This window comes from Rhipicephalus microplus, chromosome X (genome assembly GCF_043290135.1).
Source record: "Rhipicephalus microplus isolate Deutch F79 chromosome X, USDA_Rmic, whole genome shotgun sequence".
Lineage (NCBI taxonomy): Eukaryota > Metazoa > Arthropoda > Arachnida > Ixodida > Ixodidae > Rhipicephalus > Rhipicephalus microplus.
The window spans coordinates 297,121,835-297,142,274 of record NC_134710.1 but is presented as its reverse complement, the minus strand read 5'-3'; the positions used below and the strand labels follow the sequence as shown (position 1 = coordinate 297,142,274).

At 47.8% G+C, this 20,440-nt stretch overlaps 1 protein-coding gene and 1 non-coding gene across 2 annotated transcripts in view; one reads left to right on the top strand and one right to left on the bottom strand.

Moving 5' to 3' along the window:
* The window catches only part of LOC119161378 (uncharacterized), a 158,987-nt gene that overhangs the window by 31,498 nt on the left and 107,049 nt on the right, over window positions 1–20,440 (top strand). The window lies entirely within an intron of this gene.
* On the bottom strand, window positions 16,080–16,151 carry TRNAT-UGU (transfer RNA threonine (anticodon UGU)). The gene has a single exon. It is a non-coding gene; the product is annotated as a tRNA-Thr (tRNA).

The following is a 20,440-nucleotide window of genomic DNA, read 5'->3' as shown; positions in this document are numbered from 1 at the left end:
GAGGTCACCTCAACAGCGCCACACGGGGGATGGGCAGTGGGAAGAGAAAAGAATGTGAAAGAGAGAGGAAACAAGGATGGTGTTAGTGGCGTTTGCTCTGGGCGCGCGTGAACGCATACCGCCTCCGATCCGAGAGGAAAGAAAAAAAACCGTCAGGCAGGCCAGCAGGGCGAGGAGGATTCTCTCGACTACGCCTACTTCGTTCTCGTCACTTCGTAGTCACGGCAACATGCGACAAGTTCTTACGATGAGTGTTAGGCACGGGTTGCGATATCCTCCGAAGCCCCCTCACCTGCCTGCTCTAAACCCCTTTGAAGAACGCCTGATAGCTCCACGTCTGCCATATATGGGCGTAATGCATTTGACTCATGGCGAGTGGTTAGTATGGCATAAAGGGGCCGGTGGTAAACGTGCTTATTGACGTGGCTAACACTGTGCAGTGCCGGCCACGGAACGTGTCCGACAACGCTGCTTTCGACGCACACATCATCCGCCGGCTCGTTACCAAGCCTTCCTACAGAAATAGTCTCACCAAAAAACGTCCCGTGCACCTCTGAGAAAGCTCCTCTAACATAATTCACTTTGTGGATATGGCGGTAATTTTTTTTGTTTTCTTCTTACCTATCCGATTGGAGCTTCGGAGAACACGTGGTGTTGCGTAAACAATGCTGTCTTTGTACCCATGGTGGACATTGAAGGCAGTGGAAAAGAAACCACACGTTCTTTACTCTGTGGGTCAATGGAAATGACAGTATCGTCAAATGTAAGGGTCACCCACTCTAGGGTGAACATGGCACAGCGTGGCGGCGCACCACAGGGGGCCAGCGCAGATGGTACGGGGGTGTGCATCGGAGCTAATCGGCGCAGGCGCTCAGGCATTGTCTTTTCTGAAGATCTGCAACACCGTGCTTGCTTTGCCGTGCATCATGACACGCGAAGCTACCAGTGTGCCAGTAGCGTGCGAGCGCGGCGCAACGGCGTTGCGAAAAAGCATGCTTTGCTTAATGCAGAGTGTGCAGTCTTGAGCTTAGATCGAGTAAATGAGTGGTTCCTCTTTTAGGGGCGAAGCTCCTTATGGCCTGGCTTGTGCGTCCCTCGTAGTACGTAACCACCAGTGGCACATACCCGAAATAGCGGTCCTTACGATTTTGACCTCCAAGGTCGTTCCGGTGAGAGATTTCTTCTGTGCGTTGTTGAACAATAAAAGAGAGTGCTCAATGCACATGTTAATGGCTGCTAAGGGGGAATGAGAGACAGGAGCATTCGGCCTTTAGGTAACGCGCACGCTGCGATCCCCATTAGCAGCTATTGGCATGTACATTGAGCACGATCTGACAAGAAAGGGTTGCTACGTTATACTCGCTGGGTGTAACCTCCTTGGTTTTAGAAAGGTTTAGCGAGCGTTGGGCCGCATAGCCATAAATACAGTGAACTAGTATATACCATGAACTCGAGGTGGTTAAAGGTGGGAAGTAAACCCGAAGCGCAAGCCGTAAGCAAGTGTGCATGTGCCACCTCCTGTTTAGTCCTTGAAATGTCCGCTGGATGGCGGTGCTTCTATATGGAGAATATATGATGAAAAGATGCGAGATGGTGGTACTTGGAGTGCTGAATAGATGTGTTTAGACGATGGCGTTCCAGACACTGCGATCAGACTCAACTCCGTCTTTAAGGTATAAGGCAAAAATACTTGTTTATTTAACTGCGTTCGGAAGCGCTCTGCTGTCACTTGAGCGTCCCCGCGTCCCTCGCTCGCGGTCTTCTTCTTTCTCGTTTCCTTGTCCCAGCCCAGAACGTGAAAAATAATCAACATTCCCGGCCGCGCAAAGTTAAACACATAGTTCAAGTGGGTACAGTCTTTGTATCGGCCTGATCGCAAGGTGACCGCCTTGCAACTTGATCTTGCAAGAACGAATGAGACCGTCTGCACTGCGGTACACTTCCGTGACCCTTGCAAGCTTCCATAGCTGGTGTGGAGTGTTGTCCGCATGCTCGAGAACGATGTCCCCTTGCTTCAATGCTGTATTTGATTTCGTGTCGGCAAAGTGTGCAGATCGTAATTGCAACAGGTATTCTTTTTGCCAACGCTTCCAAAAACTTTCAACCAGCAGCTTCCTGCAGTTGTGTCCGTATGGCGTCTGATCGTTTGGAATTACTGTTGACTTCGTCAGCGGTCGCATATGGTATGGAAGTCAATCTTCGTCCAAGGAGAAGTTCGGCTGGCGTCAAAGTGCAAGGTTCTCCTGCATCTGTCTCGATGAAAGTCAGAGGCCTAGAGTTTACGACTGCTTCGACCTCCGCCAGCACTGTCAATATTTCTTCGTAGTTCAGACGAGCTTTGCCGATAATTTTTCGCAGCGGAAGCTTCACTGATCGTACAAGGCGCTCCCACTATCCACCCCACCAAGGAGCATTTGGTGCTATAAACTTCCACGAAATGCCGTTGGTGCTGAGGTGACCAGCGACGCCCTCTTCAGAGAACATTCGGTTTAGCCACTTTATGTCTGCCGATGTCTTGTGAAAGCTTCGTGCGTTGTCAGAATAGATCACCCTAGGTAATCCTCTCCGAGCTGCAAATCGTTGTAGGCACAGCAGGAAGCCTCGGATGTCATTTCCGAGACAAGCTCGAGATGCACGGCTCTAGATACGGCGCACGTAAAAAGTGCAATGTAGCACTTCGTGTCCCCTTTCTCCGTGCGTGCATACAGAGGGCCCGCGAAGTTGACTCCTACAACGTCGAACTGGTTCGTTGGTGTCACTCGATGGCTTGCTAGCGGAGCAGTCTCAGCAGTTCCTGGGCCCGCACTGAAACGCTTGCATATATTGCAGCCATGCAGCACTCTTTTTACCAAATAGCGAGCTCGACAAATCCAGTAGCGTTCCCGAAGCTGCGTAAGTGTATCTCTAACTCCTCCATGTAAGACTTGAAGATGGGCTCTGTTTGCCAAAAGTGTCAAAAAGTGGTGACTTGACAGCATTATGATTGGGTGCTTGACATCTTGTGTGGATTGCATGAGGTATAAACGGCCTCCAACCCGAAGAATTCCGTCTTTGTCTATGTAAGGGTTCGAGATGTAGACTCGACTGGTTAGCCGTTGGTCAAAGTGGTGAGTTCTTCAAGAAAGCCTTGCTCTTGTGTATATCTTATCCAATACTGTTCAGCGTTCAGGATTTCTGTTGCCACGAGATGTCCTGTATGATTACTTCTTTTTCTGCATCGGTCAGTAAATCTGAAAATCCACGCAGTGACCCTGAGTAGCTGTTGAAGCCTGCTGTACCGTTGAATATCAATTATCGGAACTGAGAAGCGTGTCATTAGTGCGACATGGACTGTTGTAACTTCACCTTGGGTGGCTTCCGCTATGTCTAGTTCACAGAACTGTAGGGGCCATTCAGACATCGGTTTAGTTAGACACTCGGGACCATGCCACCATTTTGAACTGCACAGCAGTCTTTCAAGCGTCGCGCCACGTGTGAGTAGGTCAGCCGGGTTGTCCGTTCCAGGACAGTATCTCCACTTTGATGGATCTGTAGTGCACCTAATTTCATTGACTCTGTTGCCTATCAACTGTTTCTACTCTTTGACGTCACCTTTTATCCATGACAACACAATGGCGGAATCTGTCCATATCGTGTAGTCAACTTGAACATTCCTCAAAGCCCTTTTCACGTATGCCAACATTCTTGAGCCGATTAAGGCAGCCAGCAGCTCCAATCGCGGCAGCGTAGTCTCCTTAATGGGTGCTACACAGGACTTCGCAATCAACAGTATCGACTCCTCAGGACTTGATACGACGTATATCGCTGTTCCGTATGCCGCTGGACTGGCATCGCAGAAAACATGTACTTGACGCACATTGGTCTTCCTTGCTCCGCCGCCCAGATAGCGAGGAGCGACGACGTCTTGCAGTTGCGGCAGCTGGATGACCCAATCATTCCATTCTTTTTGCAGGTCATTGGGTAGGACTTCATCTCAGCCAATTCCTCGTATACACATCTCTGAAACAATATTCGTATGGCAATAGTATATGGTCCTACAAATCTCAACGGGTCAAATATTCTTGATGCTGACAGCAAGACAAATCGTTTTGTACCCGTCTGTGCTGTCAAAACCCGGAGTAGATTTTCAACCGAAAAGTTGAATTCATCCTTTGCAGAATTCCAAACCAAACCCAGGACCTTGACCGACGTTTCGTGAAGAACGACCATCTCATTACTAGTAGATTCCACTTGATTTTTAAGCGTGCGCATCAAATTTGCTGAATTTGTTGTCGATTTTCGCAATGTCATGCCGGCCGATTTCATTATTGTGCGCGCTTCTCGGCATACTTTAGCGGCTTCCTCTTCTGTGTCGGCACCAGTGACTAAGTCATCCACGTAAAATGACTCGGCAAGAGTTTGCGCTGTTTGTGCCATGACAGCCGGTGCTCTTTTCACGTGGTAGAGAATAGTAGCTGTGAGCAAAAATGGGCTACATGTAGCTCCAAAAGGCACTCGTGTCATCCTCCACTCTTGCAGCTTGCCCTTGGATAAATCTCCTTCTGCAAACCAGAGAAAGCGGAAAGCGTCTCTGTCGTCCTCCCGAATCGCAATTTGAAGGTATGTCCGCAATAACTGCCACCGGGTGCGTTCTGAAGCGTAGCAGAATTCGCACGAGGTCTTGGTATAAGTTGTCACCCTTTTGAAGGCAGTCATTAAGGGACTTGCATCCTTTGGCATGTGACGAAGTGTCAAACACCACTCTCATTTTCGTCGTCAGTGCTTGTTCACGCATGACTTCCTTGTGCGGCATGTAATATAATTTCGTCACCTATGCAGGTACGTCACTGACTACTTCGGCGTGTCCTGCCCTCAAGTACTACCTTATGGTACGGTCATACGTTTCAAGCAGTCCTTTTCTGGAGTTGAGACGGTTAACAAGCTTGTCCAGTCGAGTAAAGGCTACTTGCCTGTTGCTTGCAAGCTCGAAATTATCCTTCCAAGAGAGGGTCACTTCATATCTTCCGTTTATAAAGCTAATCGTTTGCTCAAAATGCCTCATGGTGTTGCTCATTTCAGGTGGCTTGTTTATCGTGTCCGTAATTCCTATGTTTTCAAGTTCCCAAAAAGGAGCGCAAAATCTCGTCGGAATTGGTAGCTTGGGCTTTTAGCACGCACACCATCATTTGTGAAGTAGTTAGGCGGGACACCAAGTGCGATGTGCTTCCCTGGAAGGTCCATCCAAGCTTGAAGTTCAGTGCGATCAATGATTCGTTGCCTTCGCACCGTGAAACTTTGCCGCTCAACACTTTCCACATCTGATCGGACCCGATAAGTACGCTGATACCACTCTTAGTTATGATAGATGGATGTTGGAGCTCATCGGCAACATCGTTTCCCAGCTTCTTGAAAGACGCAACGAAGGCTACGTCCATTGCAGTCTCTGCGATGTCTTGGCAGATGCTTGGGATCTCTATTGCAGTTAAGACTATTTCCGCGTCGGAAAACTGGCTTCGCAGTCGTAGTTATACTATGCGACGCCTCTTAGCATCTTGGTCCGATGTATTTGCGAAAGTATTGAAGGCTATTCGAGTTGCTTCCACGCTTTTCAGCTTGAGGTGCTTGGACAGATCTTCAGTTACGAAAGTCCTCTGACTGCCACCATCGAAAACACCTCGTGTGTAGCGGCAGGTGTCATCATTCATGGCCCATGCTCTGAAAGTCTGAAGAAAAACGGAAGTGGTAGAGTCTTCCTTGACGGGTCTTCTTCCAAGTGATGCACAGACTGTCGTAGTTTTTTTCGTAGTTCTTGTTAGCATAGTCTGACTTTCGCGAACACCTATCGGGATCGCACATGCTTGTAGCGTGTCGAGCTTGGCATCTGGAGCAGGAAATCCTCTTTTTGCAGTCCCGTGCCCGATGTCCTTTGGTGGTGCAGTGAAAACACCTTTTGTTGTTGGAAAGCAGTTCCTTCTTTTGCGTCAGTGACAAGTCAGCTGTGAAGGCTTCCGATCCGTGATGACTGGACGAGCAGAATACGTAGTTGTCCTTTTTTTCTCGTACCGAGTTGCTGTGAAGCACAGATGACGTCGGTTTCCCACGCCGAGAGTACGTCGACTGACTGGCCACGGGGAGTGTTCCATGTTCTCGTCCTTTGGCATCCTTAAAATCACTCTTCTCCAGGCTTTCCAGCTCGATACACAGGAAGTTGAGCACACGGTCCAGTCCCACGGGTGTAGCTTCAGCTCTCGAGTCATATGCCAACTGGACGGCACATGATCGATGATACTGCACGACTATATCCCGTGGAAGAGCACGCAGTAGGATGTCGCAGAGCATTGACGAAAATGACGACTTGTGCACACCCAAAGTCTCTAAGCCTCGGATATTCACGAGAACTTGGTCGTACAAGCTGCGTAGCGCTTTGGTGTCAGTCGATGAACGGACAGGGCTTAACATCCGTAGCTTGGCAAAATATTCTTGCTCCAGGCGCGTCTTGTCCCCAAATCGCTTCTGTAGCATTTTGATGGCGTCACTGTAGCAACTTTCTGTCGTCGGAAGGCCCGCAATTACTGTTGCAGCGTCTCCTTTAAGATACAGTCGCAGGTAATGAAACTTCTTTGTGGCAGTGATGCGATTGTTACTATGAACAATTTGGTAAAATTGTTCCCAAAATTCGGTCCACTTGTATAGGTCTCCAAAAAAGGAGCTATTGTCAGTTTAGGCAATTTAACTCCAGTTCCGTCTGATGGTGCTACGACTGTCTGGGCAACTGTTTCTTGAGTTCCGGTCGATGTCCTTAGCATGCGATCTTTCTTGCTGAGAATCTCAGCGAGAATGCGCGTAGCAACGTCCTAGTATTGTAAGACAGCGTTATACTCGACCTCGAACTCCTCGTCAGGTATATGCGGCTCAATCTCGTTGTTCACGTTTTTAAGCTCTTCGTTATTAGCCTTCAGCCTCTCATATATGGAGTTGAGCTGGTCATAGGAGGCAGAGTCATTAGCGAGGAGCTCACTTGCCTCGTTTATAATCCTCGTGTTCTGTGCTCGCCGCGACGTCCGCTTCGACTTCAGTCGCTCCATGCCGCTGCAGTTGACTGGTAGCCGTCCGTAGGGTCCTGGTTTTCAATCCCGGTTCTTCGGCACCAATGTTTAGACGATGGCGTTCCAGACACTGCGATCAGACTCAACTACGTCGTTAAGGTATAAGGCAAAAATACTTGTTTATTTAACTGCGTTCGGAAGCGCTCTGCTGTCACTTGAGCGTCCCCGCGTCCCTCGCTCGCGCTCTTCTTCTTTCTCGTTTCCTTGTCCCAGCCCAGAACGTGAAAAATAATCAACAGATGGACGAACGGACACACAGACAGATGCATGGATGGACGCATGAACGGACGCAGGCGCGGATGCATGGACGAACGCAGGGACGGACGCACGAACAGACGCACGCACAGACGGGTGGATGGACGCATGGACGGTTACACAGACGTACGCAGGAACGGACGGAAGCAAGAACGAATGGACGGACGAATGCTTCGCCCCACTCCCCATCATTCACTCCGTGGATATGCTGCCATTTTTTTTTTCATTGTCGTGATTATTGTTATGTGAGCGTTTTTTTTTTTTTGCAGAAGGCTTGGGAGCATTACTTTGTTTTAAGGAATTTAACGCCACAAAGGGGCTCTGAATTTTGAGGGGCGTGGTATAAGGCTGGCTTTGAATCATTTCGACCACTTGAGGTCATTCAACATTGTGAAACCGTTCTTTAGAAGTTGCGAAATTACGTACTCTTACAACAAAATGGAAAGAGAAATATGAATTTATTCTTCATTTTGTGAGGTTATCGTAGCCGAACAAAATGGGGTGAGCAAAATAACGTTTTGTGGCTCAAGCATTTAAAAACACCATTATTTTCCTCGCTAAGCGAGACAAAAAAACTTGGAAAGCAATTCCAGTCACGTAATAAAGTCGCCAGCAGTTAGGACAGTACCAAGCCCAGGCCCATGATTGCATGAACAAGGATAACCTCACAGTCATCGTGAGAAGCCATAACGCAAGGACTGGTGAGGTCGCAGGCTACTTTAGCAAGGGTATTAGAATTTTTAGGATAGTGGGAAAGGCAGATCTAGTCAGCTCAGCTTAGCGAAGGATGAACTAGCCCCGTGCCGTTCGGTGTTGAAAGGCGAATGACGTGAACGTGGAAATTTCCCGAAGGTTCTGATTACTTTTCTGTTCGGAATGTTTGACTAGACCATTTCTTTAGGAATGACAAAAAGAAGAATTTAGAAGCTATGAACATTGAAGACCAAGAAGCTGTTGCGTGATGCCGGGGTGAATTGCATGGTGACCAGTGTAAAGGGTCATTGTTGGCGTAATGCCATTGCGAGAAAGCATGGGTTGGAGCAGAAAAAAGAAACGACACGTAGTGGGTGGCAGCAACGGCCACCACCACTGTGTCTAAATACAACAGACCAGCAAGGTATACCGAAGACGGGGAATGCATTATAATGCAGTGTACAAAGGAAGGACAATCGTCCTTGGTGCGTGAAACGCGTTTTTTTTTATGTGACTAACTGACGAGGCTGGACGATTCGTAACATTCTAGTATGCATGAATACAATCAAGAGACTTTGAGACCACTGTTACGTGACCAACGATGTGCAAGTTCTGGCTGAATTCTTATGGGCGCGGAATTCAAAGATGGCCTTGCGCTGCTTATTTGGCAAGCTCACGCTAGAGAGCCACGGGTGGTCGAAGTTATCCGGAGCTATATTCTACAACATCCCAGATATATGGAGGACCACTTTGCGTCGTTAAATTCCTTAAACTAAAACTATCATGTCAAGCTGTTTGCAAAAATACATGCAAATAACAAGGATTGGGGCAGTAAAAAAGTGGCCTCGTATCTGCATGTTTCACTGCAAATGTCGTCGAAAGAGGATAGTCTTGCGTGTGGAGAGAGTGAACAAACGTTTGTTTTATCTTCTGCGCGAGAAAATAGGTGAATTGTATTCTGAAAGCGCTGCGTTAGAGCGTCTCGATCTGTGCAGCGAAGGTGAACGAGCGCATCGAGGCACGTTACACACGAGCGCCTTCAGGCAGTTATAATCGAAAACGAAGGAAGGCGTGCGCGCCCTCGGAGAAAGATGCGCGCCCGTCACGGAGGCGATAAGGTGTAGAACGCAAAGCGACGGGCAGGTGCCACCACCGTATCGTCTTAGCAAAACCACAGTCCCTTACTCTGGCAAAACGTTGGAAGCACTTGCCTTTTTGAGCATCGTGTTTCACTGTCAGCGCAGCGTGATAAACGCTATGGTCCTTAGAATTACTTATTAGTGCCTTCTCTGGTATAAAGCCACACATACAAAATACTGACGTGTTGTTATGGGGCCTCAGATATGCGCAATAATTGATTTTTAATTGACGATCGCACAAGTATTAAGGCTGAAAATTGAGCAATATTGGTGGGCGCTGCGGATGGGGGGGGGGGGGTTCCCTTGGTTATCGCTTGGCGTTGTTTGGGGCATTGTTACGACGGACAAACAGACAGATTAAAATTTGTGCGTTGAAGTACCCCAAGAAATACTATCCTCTTTAAAAATGGGCAACCGCTCTGCTGCTTGAAGTGGAAAGCTGCTTAACACGCAGCAATGGCGAAGCGCGCTTTTCTGCAGCGTCGTGACAGCGCGCTCAGACGCTACTGGCATACATGCGTGGTCCAGAATTCGCGCAGTGCCTGTGCACCTGCGCCGACTAGTTTGAATGCCTATCTTCCATTGCCTATCTGTTAAGATGCATAATATAAATGTTGGAGTTTAGCGTGCCTATATTACGACATGGTTCCGTGGCAATCAGATAAGCAGTGGAGGACCGTAACATGCACTAGCCACCGCGACAGGGGATCTAGTGTTTATGGTTTCGTATTGAAATACATATATAACTTCAATATATTAGAGCCTGCCTTTTCGAGATGCGAGGTGCGCACTATATAAGACATAATATACACACTGTGCATTTTCATTACCCCTGCCTTGGTCTCTGCCTGTGTGCCCGACACTAATTTGAGGCCCTATTTTCGCAGTGCTGCTTCATTATTGCGAAAACCGTATTAGTCTCAGGCAAATGTAATTTTCAGCGAAAAGTCGTCGTGTTGTACAAGTGGTCACACAAACCACTTGTGTGGATCGAGGCGAGGGAACTGCGGGTTCACTTCGTCATGGCAGCGTTCGCGCTTTCGAAAAATCTTAAAGATGGTGTTTCGCGTAACTTGTCCCAAAGCCACATTACCTGCCCCACAAAGCCTGCTCGTGCCTCGAGTCACGCGAGCAGGGCGTTCCCTTTGTCTTTGTGGCGTTCGCGTGGGCAAAAGGAAGCCACACAATCACAGCAGATGCAAAACAAATAATGCGATAGTAACGAATTTGATTGCTATACGAAGGAAGGTGAGCTGCTATAGCTCCTTTAGCACCCCATCTGGTTTAACTTGACAAAATGCTGGTGTGTAAGGGAACGTGGTCGCCGGAGCGAGCAAAGGAACCTTCATGCTGTCTATGGCTTGGCTTCAACGCAATCTCAGCGATGAAAACACAACTAGTACAAAGGTACAAGCCGTCTGCTGATACCTACGATAGGGCGCGTGCGATTGCACCACGCCGATCAAAGTTTGCAGTGGTGGTCCTTTCGCACTTGTTACCTCTGCAATTTTGGCTGCGATCGTCGGCTACAGTCAGCCGTCCTTTCATTCGCACATTGAACATGCGATGCGCGAGGCGACGTTATCGATTTCGACTTGATGCGTAACCTCACGGTGACACCAAAGATGCACCAGGAGTTTCCATACAATTTCTGTCACAAAAAGAAAGCGGCGTTCTCGTGAGGTAAAGTTCTTGGTAAAATAATCCCACCATATATGGCTTTCGCCTTCGAATCGTCTTAGGCGGATGTGTGGCGTTGTGCTCGTCTGCTTTGTGTTTTCTTGCTGTTGCGGCTGTTTGGTGAGCATTTTGTGAGAATAGTAATGTTCGCGCATGTCCACGAAATTAAAAACAAGTAATTACATATATGTACACGCACGTAGTCTAGCGTTCCACGTTCAACATCGCCCCCAACCCCTCCGCCACCCCCCCCCCCCCATACACACGTATCGTGCTTTCTTTCTCTTTCACGGGTATTTTGTGTTTTGTGCTTGAGCTGTCTGTTTTACTACTTTGGCCCCACTGAACTCCACACGAGTCTATATGGGTGCTAAGGCATCACACATAATCATGTGGCGCTATCTCACCCCGGCTGCCTTCCGGTGTTACCAGCGCACATAATGAACTTAAAACAGCGCAGTCTGTACCTTGTATTGAAAAGGAGGACAATGCTGGGTCACGGGCAAGCGGCGTATTGCAGTCGACAATCTGCTTATATTCACATTCCGTGGGAAGCAAGCTTTGGCGTCACGAAGGACCCAGCCAGTATTTTACTACCTCAAGGATTTTTTTTTTTTTGCCACAGACTAGTGGAGGGTTGGACTTTTCGGACCGACTCGTCAGTAATTAAATGCGTTGAAATTTCGAATGTGTGGAGCTTCTCGCTTCTTTGTCACTGTTCTTTATGATCATTCCACGTTTGCTGATAACACTGGCAATCACTTACAACCTTCTCTATTTGCGAACGAATCGATTGTTGAATGAAAATTCAGCAGATCCAACGTACTTTGGGAATCAATGTTATGCGAAGCATGCGGAGGAAAGGTGATTGTGGTGTAATTTCCTTATTGTGAAAGAAGTTAAGAAATGACGCTAAAGATGTGTACACATGTCGTACGTGCCACAGACCCTTTTTTCGGCCATTGCAGCCTAGAGCGTAGAACACCTCACTGCCATGCAGAATGCTGGGGTGTGACTCCTCCTAGGACCATCATATTCATTCTATGCGTTCATTGGGTCAGCGCTGCTGATGCCAGGTTTTTTTGGGCGTAGCTCCTTAGCGCCGACTCAGTTGGCATTCATCACGCCCCACAAAACCCAAGCCGACACTTAACACCTACACAACAACAACGACAAAAATAAAACGAAAAAATATATGTGTAAATGCGCGAATTTATGTGTAATCAACTATACGACAACACAATACACCTGTGCCGTCCGTCTGTTCATACGTCCGTGAATCTGTCCGTTCGTGCATCCGTCCGCGCGTCAATTCAACCATCCTGCTATCCGTGCGTCTGTCCATCCGTGCACCCTATCCGTGCATACGTCTACCTGTCCGTCCGTCCTTAGGCATGCACAGGTTTTCCCTCCAAGGCCGGGGGGGGGGGGGGGGGGGCTAAGGTTTGTCGCAGCACGCCCACACCCTATTATGTCAATGTATGGGGGCTGACTGTGTCCCCCCCCCCCCCCCCGAGTTACTGCACCGCCCCTCTCTATTATGGCAACGCTTCCACCCCCCCCTGCCCTCCCTGCCCTCTTCTTGCGCACACCCTTGCGTCCGTCCGTTCATTTGTCCGTTGTTTACACTAGTCGGCAACTTCAATGTAGACATTATGGACCTTAGGATTCACCGCTTCGCCCACTTGTAGTCACTCACTTTGTGGAGATAAACTTATTTTTCTTACCGCTATCAAATTATAATTACCCATGTATGTTCGCGCCGTCTCTTGGTTCATATAAGCTATCAATAATCGTCAGTGGATTGCGCTTACCTACAATTGATCTTAACCCAATGTGACGGCCGTACCATAGGAGTACGTATGTATTGTTGATTCAATCGGATGGATATTAGTGCACCTGCTATAGACGCTTCGCGAACATTATGGTCTATTTGAAAAACAGTTGCGAGACCTAGCGTGGATTCGTGGCAGAATACTTGGTTGCCTCGCAGAATGCTAGGTTGTTATTCCTGCTGGGACCCTGACATTTTTCTTCACATTCGCGTTAACACAGCCGATCTCGGCCTTGTCTTAACGATCACGCGTTGAAATTACCCATGTATGTTCTCGCCGTTTCTGGGTAGATCTCAAATGTCAATCACCTGGGCACACACCCGCCCACGTCTGGCATATGGTCGCCCGCGGGTATGTGCCACTTTCTAGCGGAAAGTGTTTGACGGTGTACATGACAGGATTGTGACATTATTCATGTGATGACCAGTGAGTAGTATTTGTCAAACAATCTTACCCTCCCATGCTGACTTTGGTTCACGCCAACATAACGGGGTGATCACGAGAGCACCCAGACGTAGATATAAATATATATAGATGAAGAAGTGCTTGCTGTACGCATTTTTCGCATTAAAAAAAGCAAGACTCTGATAATTTACGTAACGAAGGTGTTCATTTATTTTATCGACTCTCTTGATTCCTGTTCAGGGAAAACCCAGCGTATTTTTCAAGACGGCCATGATTATCCGACCTCCCGTACACGGCAATGCTGCCGCTATAGTTAGCGTTTTCACGAGTGTTTTTGCGGCCTTTCATGTGTTGTATTATAAGATAATCGTGTGGAGCTATTATGCGCTCAAGTTAAAGTAACCTTTTGTAGAACTTTACACACACACACACACACACACACACACACACACACACACACACACACACACACATATATATATATATATATATATATATATATATATATATATATATATTGTAATGATAATAAATAGTGGGGCTCAGGCAGGGGCGCAGGCAGGGTGAAGGAAGCCGAGGAAGACGAAGCAGAATAAGAACAGCCGGCCTGCAGCAAAGGCGTTGTCTCTTATTTCTCGTCGCTTACAATGGCGCAGCCGACGAAGAAAACGGCTTACGTCTCGGTTTCGTCATCCAGAACGCCCGCCGACGTGCAGCCGCGGTAAGCGTCGCTTGAGGACGGCGTCAAGCCCTCCTCGGCAGCTGTTTACTGACACCACCGTTCGGGGACGGCGTCAAGGCCTCCTCGGCGGCTCCAGCACCCGTTACCGGTACCAGTTCACGATAAGGAACGCCGTCACGCTTCTTCGCTGATGGAACCCGCAAGGCGTCCGTCGCGGCCAGCATCGATCCCAGCACCGACGGATGGCGTCCAGGCCTCCGTTGTGGTTCCGGGAAACTTGTCCTGGGACGCGACACGTCGCGGCAACCATGCGCACGGGCCTCTCTCACCTAGGGATGGCGTACATGCCTCCTCCATACCTGGCAACCTGTCGGCGCTTCAAGCACCCACCGTGTACGGCGTCGAGGCCTACCCGGCGGCGCAAGACCGCTTCATCTACGCCACAGTACCAGGTCACAACTCATCACACGGGTTCCGCTTGCCTGGGAACGTCGTTGACGCTTCCAGCGCCCTGGAACCCATGTCCACGATTCCTACCACAGCTGGATTTCCAAGGGACGCCGTCCACGCGTCCTTGGTCAGCAATTGTACCACCTCGAGTACCGCAGTCACTGTATCCTCCGCAGAGGCGGGCCTTGGCTCTTCGTGCGGATCACACGACAGCGCAGCGGAGCTGCAGCATACCATCGCGCAACTCCGCGTCACGACCAACGCCCTCATAGCGTCGAGCTCCCAGCTATGTCCTGCCATCTTGCCAACATTGTGCGCACTCAATGCCATGTTGGCTGCGGCCGCCTCACAAAACTTCGAGGTAAGCTCGCCCGAGAACCGTCGCAATCTCGGGCGTTCTCTCACGGAGGTATCAGAGCAAGTGAACTGCTTGGCGTGGGCACATTTCGGAGTTTTGCCCGCAGTCCCGCCATCGCCGATTTCCTTCGAGCTACCGGAGTTTCGCGGCTTCCAGGACGATGCCAAGGAATGGGTGGCAACCGTCAACGCTGTCGGAGATCACGCAGCGTGGACGGACCAAAAGAAGTGGGGCATGGCCATAGACCGCCTTCGGAATGCTGCCGCGGCTTGGCATCGATACGAAGGCGTGCGGCAGACATCCTGGGTGGACTGGAGTGACAAGCTCATAGCTGCTTTTGGACGGAGTCACCATCACCTCTCCACGACCACCCAGTCTTACGCGACCGCTACCGAGAATAGATCCCAGAAGGAGACCACCCTCGCGGCTTCAGCTGTATTTTGCAGCTTCCCGACAGCCAATTTAACCACCTACCCTGGGACGAACAACCCTACAGTGTTGACCCTCACTTCGAAGCGACATCTCCTGATATCACGTCAGTCTGTGGCCGAGTGTGCGGACGTCTGCCACACGCTAAGCGCCGCCTCCTTCAAAGTCACTGTCAGCAAAGACCTACCAGAGAAGGTAATACTTCCGGTTAGTGACAGGTCATCTGACAATGAAGGCTCTACTGCACGTGAAACTATAGGAATAAGCAGCTTGAGCATGAGTCCGACAAAGGCAGTGCTGCAAGAGCACGCGTTGCCTCTCAAGCTGCAACCTGAACTCGGCTCTCAGATGACTACAAAGACACCCCGACGCCCCTTGCCACACCGCAAGCAACGCAGGCGTCGACGCTCAGTGCAGCAGGTGACGGTGCAGCGTGGACTATTTCCAGCATTTGTAACACGACTGCGACAGGATGCTCAAACCGACGAGATTAAACCAACGCGGCCACTTTGCAGGAGTCTGTATCTCCTGCTAGCGGCATCTTGTCCAAGTCAACAGCGTTGGCCCCATCGTGGACGACGCCTGCACCGACCATCACGTCACAGCCAGTGTCGTCCTCCGGAATCTCCTTCAACAAACTTCCATGTGAAATATCAGCTTGGCCGAGCCCGGCCACCCCGGAATAGTCAATGCCGCCCACCGGAGACATTGTCGGTAGCCCACGAGGCTCGCAGTCGGGGCCGAGTGTAATGATAATAAATAGTGGGGCTCAGGCAGGGGCGCAGGCAGGGTGAAGGAAGCCGAGGAAGACGAAGCAGAATAAGAACAGCCGGCCTGCAGCAAAGGCGTTGTCTCTTATTTCTCGTCGCTTACAATATATATATATATATATATATATATATATATATATATATAAGGGAATGAAGTGTATACCTAAGGGCTCGTTTTTCCGTGTTTTGACACAATATTATTGAAATCTAACACAATAATGCCAGAGAACGTATAGGGGAAGTTATTAGAACCAATGTATTGTAAATAAGTAGAAAGAAAAGTGGGTGAAAAATAACTTGCCGTGAGCAGGAATCGATCCTACGACCTTCGAATAACACGTTCGATGCTCTACCACTGAGCTATCACGGTGGCAATACCCTCAGCCACTTCATTGGGTTTGTATGTGAATTTTAAACGTGGGAGGGTCAGTAAGCGCCCCCTGTTGCCATGCCGGCGAGTGTGGCACACTCTTTTATGAGCCTGTATGGCGTCACGTAGCAAGTGAACTTATTACGAGCTGGCAGCTGACTAATAGTCCCTCGTGTAAAACCTAACGGCACCAAGTCTGCCAGTATGAGACCCTCGTTAATGAATAAGGGAAAGAAGTGTATACCTAAGGGCTCGTTTTTCCGTGTTTTGACACAAAATTATTGAGATCTAAGAGACAATAATGCCAGAGAATGTATAGAAGAGTCATTAGAACCAATGTAATGCAAAAATAAGATGAAAGAAAAGTGGGTGAAAATAACTTGCCGTGAGCAGGAATATATATATATATATATATATATATATATATATATATATATATATATATATATATATATATATATATATATATATATATATATATATATATATATATATATATATATATATATAACGAGGATCTCGTACTGGCAGACTTCGTGCCTTTAGGTTGTAAACAAGGGACTATTGGTCGGCTGCCCAATCGTAACAAGTTCACGTTTCACGTGCTCCGTGACGCCAAACAGGCTCAAAAGAATGTGCTACACTCGCCGCCATGGCTACTGGTGGCGCTGACTGACACTCCAACGTTTAGTTCACATATAAACCCTATAAAGTGGCTGGGGGGATAGCTGTCGTGGTAGCTCAGTGGTAGAGCATCGAACGCGTCATTCGAAGGTCGCAGGTTCGGATCCTGCCCACGACAAGTTATCTTTCACCCACTTTTCTTCATATTTACATTACACTTTGGTCTAATATCTTCCCCTATACTTTACTTGGCATTATTGTCTGTTAGATCTAATTATTATTGTGTAAAAACACGGAAAAACGAGCCCTTAGGTATTCTCTTCTTTTCTATATATATATATATATATATATATATATATATATATATATATATATATATAGAAAAGAAGAGAATACCTACTGTATATATATATATATATATATATATATATATATATATATATATATATATATACACACTATGAGAGGAACGATCGTATTTCATTTTGCTGGCATTATACGGCACCCTTTGTTTGGCGAGCACTTGTGCGAAGACAGCAAATAAGCTGTATTCGTAATGCCTTTGTTATGCACGCAACACTTTTTTGCTGTCCATTTCAAGTGCCTCAAGTCAGCAGAGATGAGTCCTTGAGCGGTGTGGAGTCGAGCGACAGCCGAAAAAGTATTACTGGACCACTGCCAGTTATAACAGTGAAGTAACACATCAAGAAAAACGGCGGCTGCACTAGTGGATGCCTTTTTTTATTAGTATGCTGTAGAGTGGTTAATATGTATATTTATAAGGAGAATCGCGCAGATCCGCTAGCCAGTTATGTCTACTGTTTTTATTTTGTTATTGAAACCACGGTTGCTTGCGACAAGTCCCATTTGCCCGTTCGCAAGGCATTTGTGCACCCAGTGGATGTGGCTTCCTGTTTCTAGGCAATGCCCTCTTCCGTGGCTTTGACGATAAGAGAAGAAGTGCTGGGCGAAAGCCTTTCTGGATCGGCTTTTGTGTCACCCGATACCACTATACGGTGACTGACACCACCGCGCCACATGTCTCGCCCATCTCTTTGTAAGGCAGGCAAGTGACCTTTTGGCGTAACGCGAGCTGCACAAGCATATTTCTATGTTTGCTTGTTGCCTGAGAACGTTTTTTTTTTCGTTTATATCTGTCACGGAGGACAAAAAAAGAAGCACAAGAGAACATTATGCGATACATGCAGCCTATACAAGTCGACTTTGACTGAAGCCATTTCTTTCGTCATTTCACTCGGTTCAACACATAATGCTATGCTCGGCGGACTGAGCAAAAAGGTCGTTTCCCGATTTAGCTTTTAATCAAAGCACATTTGTTTCATTGCTTTGCCGAACAAAACGGTCGGTGCATATTTTCTCCCGCTATGCTTGTAGAACGTGTGGTGCTTCCGCAACAGCGCGATCTATCTATCTATCTATCTATCTATCTATCTATCTATCTATCTATCTATCTATCTATCTATCTATCTATCTATCTATCTATCTATCTATCTATCTATCTATCTATCTATCTATCTATCTATCTATCTATCTATCTATCTATCTATCTATCTATCTATCTATCTATCTATCTATCTATCGGTAGGTCGGTCGGTCAGCAAGTCTGCCTGTCTGTCTGTCTGTCTGTCTGTCTGTCTGTCTGTCTGTCTGTCTGTCTGTCTGTGTGTCTGTCTGTCTGTCTGTCTGTCCGTACGTCCGTCTGTTTGTCCGTCCGTCCGTCCGTCCGTCCGTCTTTCTGTCTGTCTGTCTGTCTGTCTGTCTGTCTGTCTGTCTGTCTGTCTGTCTGTCTGTCTGTCTGTCTGTCTGTCTGTCTGTCTGTCTGTCTGTCTGTCTGTCTTGCAGTATGCAAGGAAGGCGACGGCAAGTTGTCCATGTTGAACCCCAATGTATGTGCGCACTACGCGAGACTATATGCGGTGCCGTGATGCGGCTTGAGATGAACTGGTGCGCAGGCGAGAAATATATGCGTATAAATAATAATGCATGTACATACATACGACAGTCCGCGCGGGTTTCATCACTACATACGAAAAGGTATGGCACCCATTACTTACAAGCATACAGAAATGAAGAAGCCGACTATGATTACTGTGGGGCATACTACGCATGTTTGCGTATCTTCAAAGAAAAATGCGAATGCGGTCGATTCCTATGGCTGCGTATTCGATGGCCAAGGGCAAAGTTTCGACTGGGGGATGTTCTTGCTGTCCTCTATCTATGACGTACGTATACTGACTTCGCTGAATCAGATGACACCGGGTGGGTTAATATCAGGTGAAACACGAACCTCTAGCGAGAAATTTCGGATTTCTCGAAGTGGATTACCGCAGCACAGTGATTTCAAAAACTGACCAGATTTAATTAACAACTTCCCAACAGCTGCGGAGACATCCCCGTGAGAATGTCGTAATGAGGAGCCTCCTAAAGAACGAATAGTGGTTGTCTAAGTCTGCAGGTGAAGGCCCTAAAACTGACCACTTAACGTCCCGAAACCACCACATGATTACGAGAAACGCCGTAGTGGAAGGCTCCAGAAATTTAGACCACCTGGGGTTCTGTAACGTGCACCGAAATCTGAGCACACGGGCCTACAGCATTTTCGCGTCCATCGAACTGCGATTAGGTCCCGCGACCTGCGGGTCAGCAGCCGAGTACCTTGGCCACTAGACCACTGCGGTTGGGTAATAGGTAGGTGAAAGAGATATATGAAATAGGTAGGTGAAAGAGATATATGAAATAATTACCACCATACTATAGGTAAACTAAAAAAAAAGGCAGAAATTCTAGGAAACTGTTGGAAGCTGGAAGAGAACCTTTGTTAACCTTGTGTGTGGTGGGAGACGGTGTTCCGACAAGCGGACTCGTATGATTCAAGGCTGTAACTAGAGGATCTATGTAAATGTACCGCACAACACAACCTGTTTTCTTATCATTTTTTTCGACACAACTAACTTTTATTAGCGTTTCTGTAATTTGGTCAGATATGCTTAGCTCGTCGCCCATGGACAAAATTAAAGGTACTGTATACTGATAATTTGCTCTTTTCATATGAATAAACGTTGAACAGCGCGTGCCATTTGCAAATAAGTTCACAAAGGCGGCTCTTCTGAAGGCGGCCGCTAGAAGACAATATCGGAGCCAAGTTTCGTTGCCGGAATGACACCTACACGAGAACACAGAGAGCGGTTGACAAAGGCGCACCGGCGCGTCAGCGTATACGGACACAATGCGCACGCTTGCTTAAGCGCTATGTGGCGATGGAATTGCTGTCAGGGGGCTTTATTCACTCGGTTTACACGTGCGCATTTTCTCGCCCTATTGCGTGGGGAGGTGGGATAGCCGCAGTAAAATGTGCGGATTCAACAATGCTGGGGATGGTGGGAGAATAAAGGTTTTCGGCTAATTAGCATCGTCACTGATTATTCGACAAAACATTCAATAAAAGACCGCTCCAGTTGTTTTTTAAACCTAGGAGATGAATAACTTGTGCAAACTACTGCAGTGAAACTTGACAAGCATGGTCTAAATAAAAAAAAAAAAACTTGCATGGCTGGGACATATTGGAATTAAGCTCTAGGTTCGCTACCGTCGCTGAAAGCATACATTCTTTTATAACGCATTCAACCCCCCCCCCCCCCCCAGGG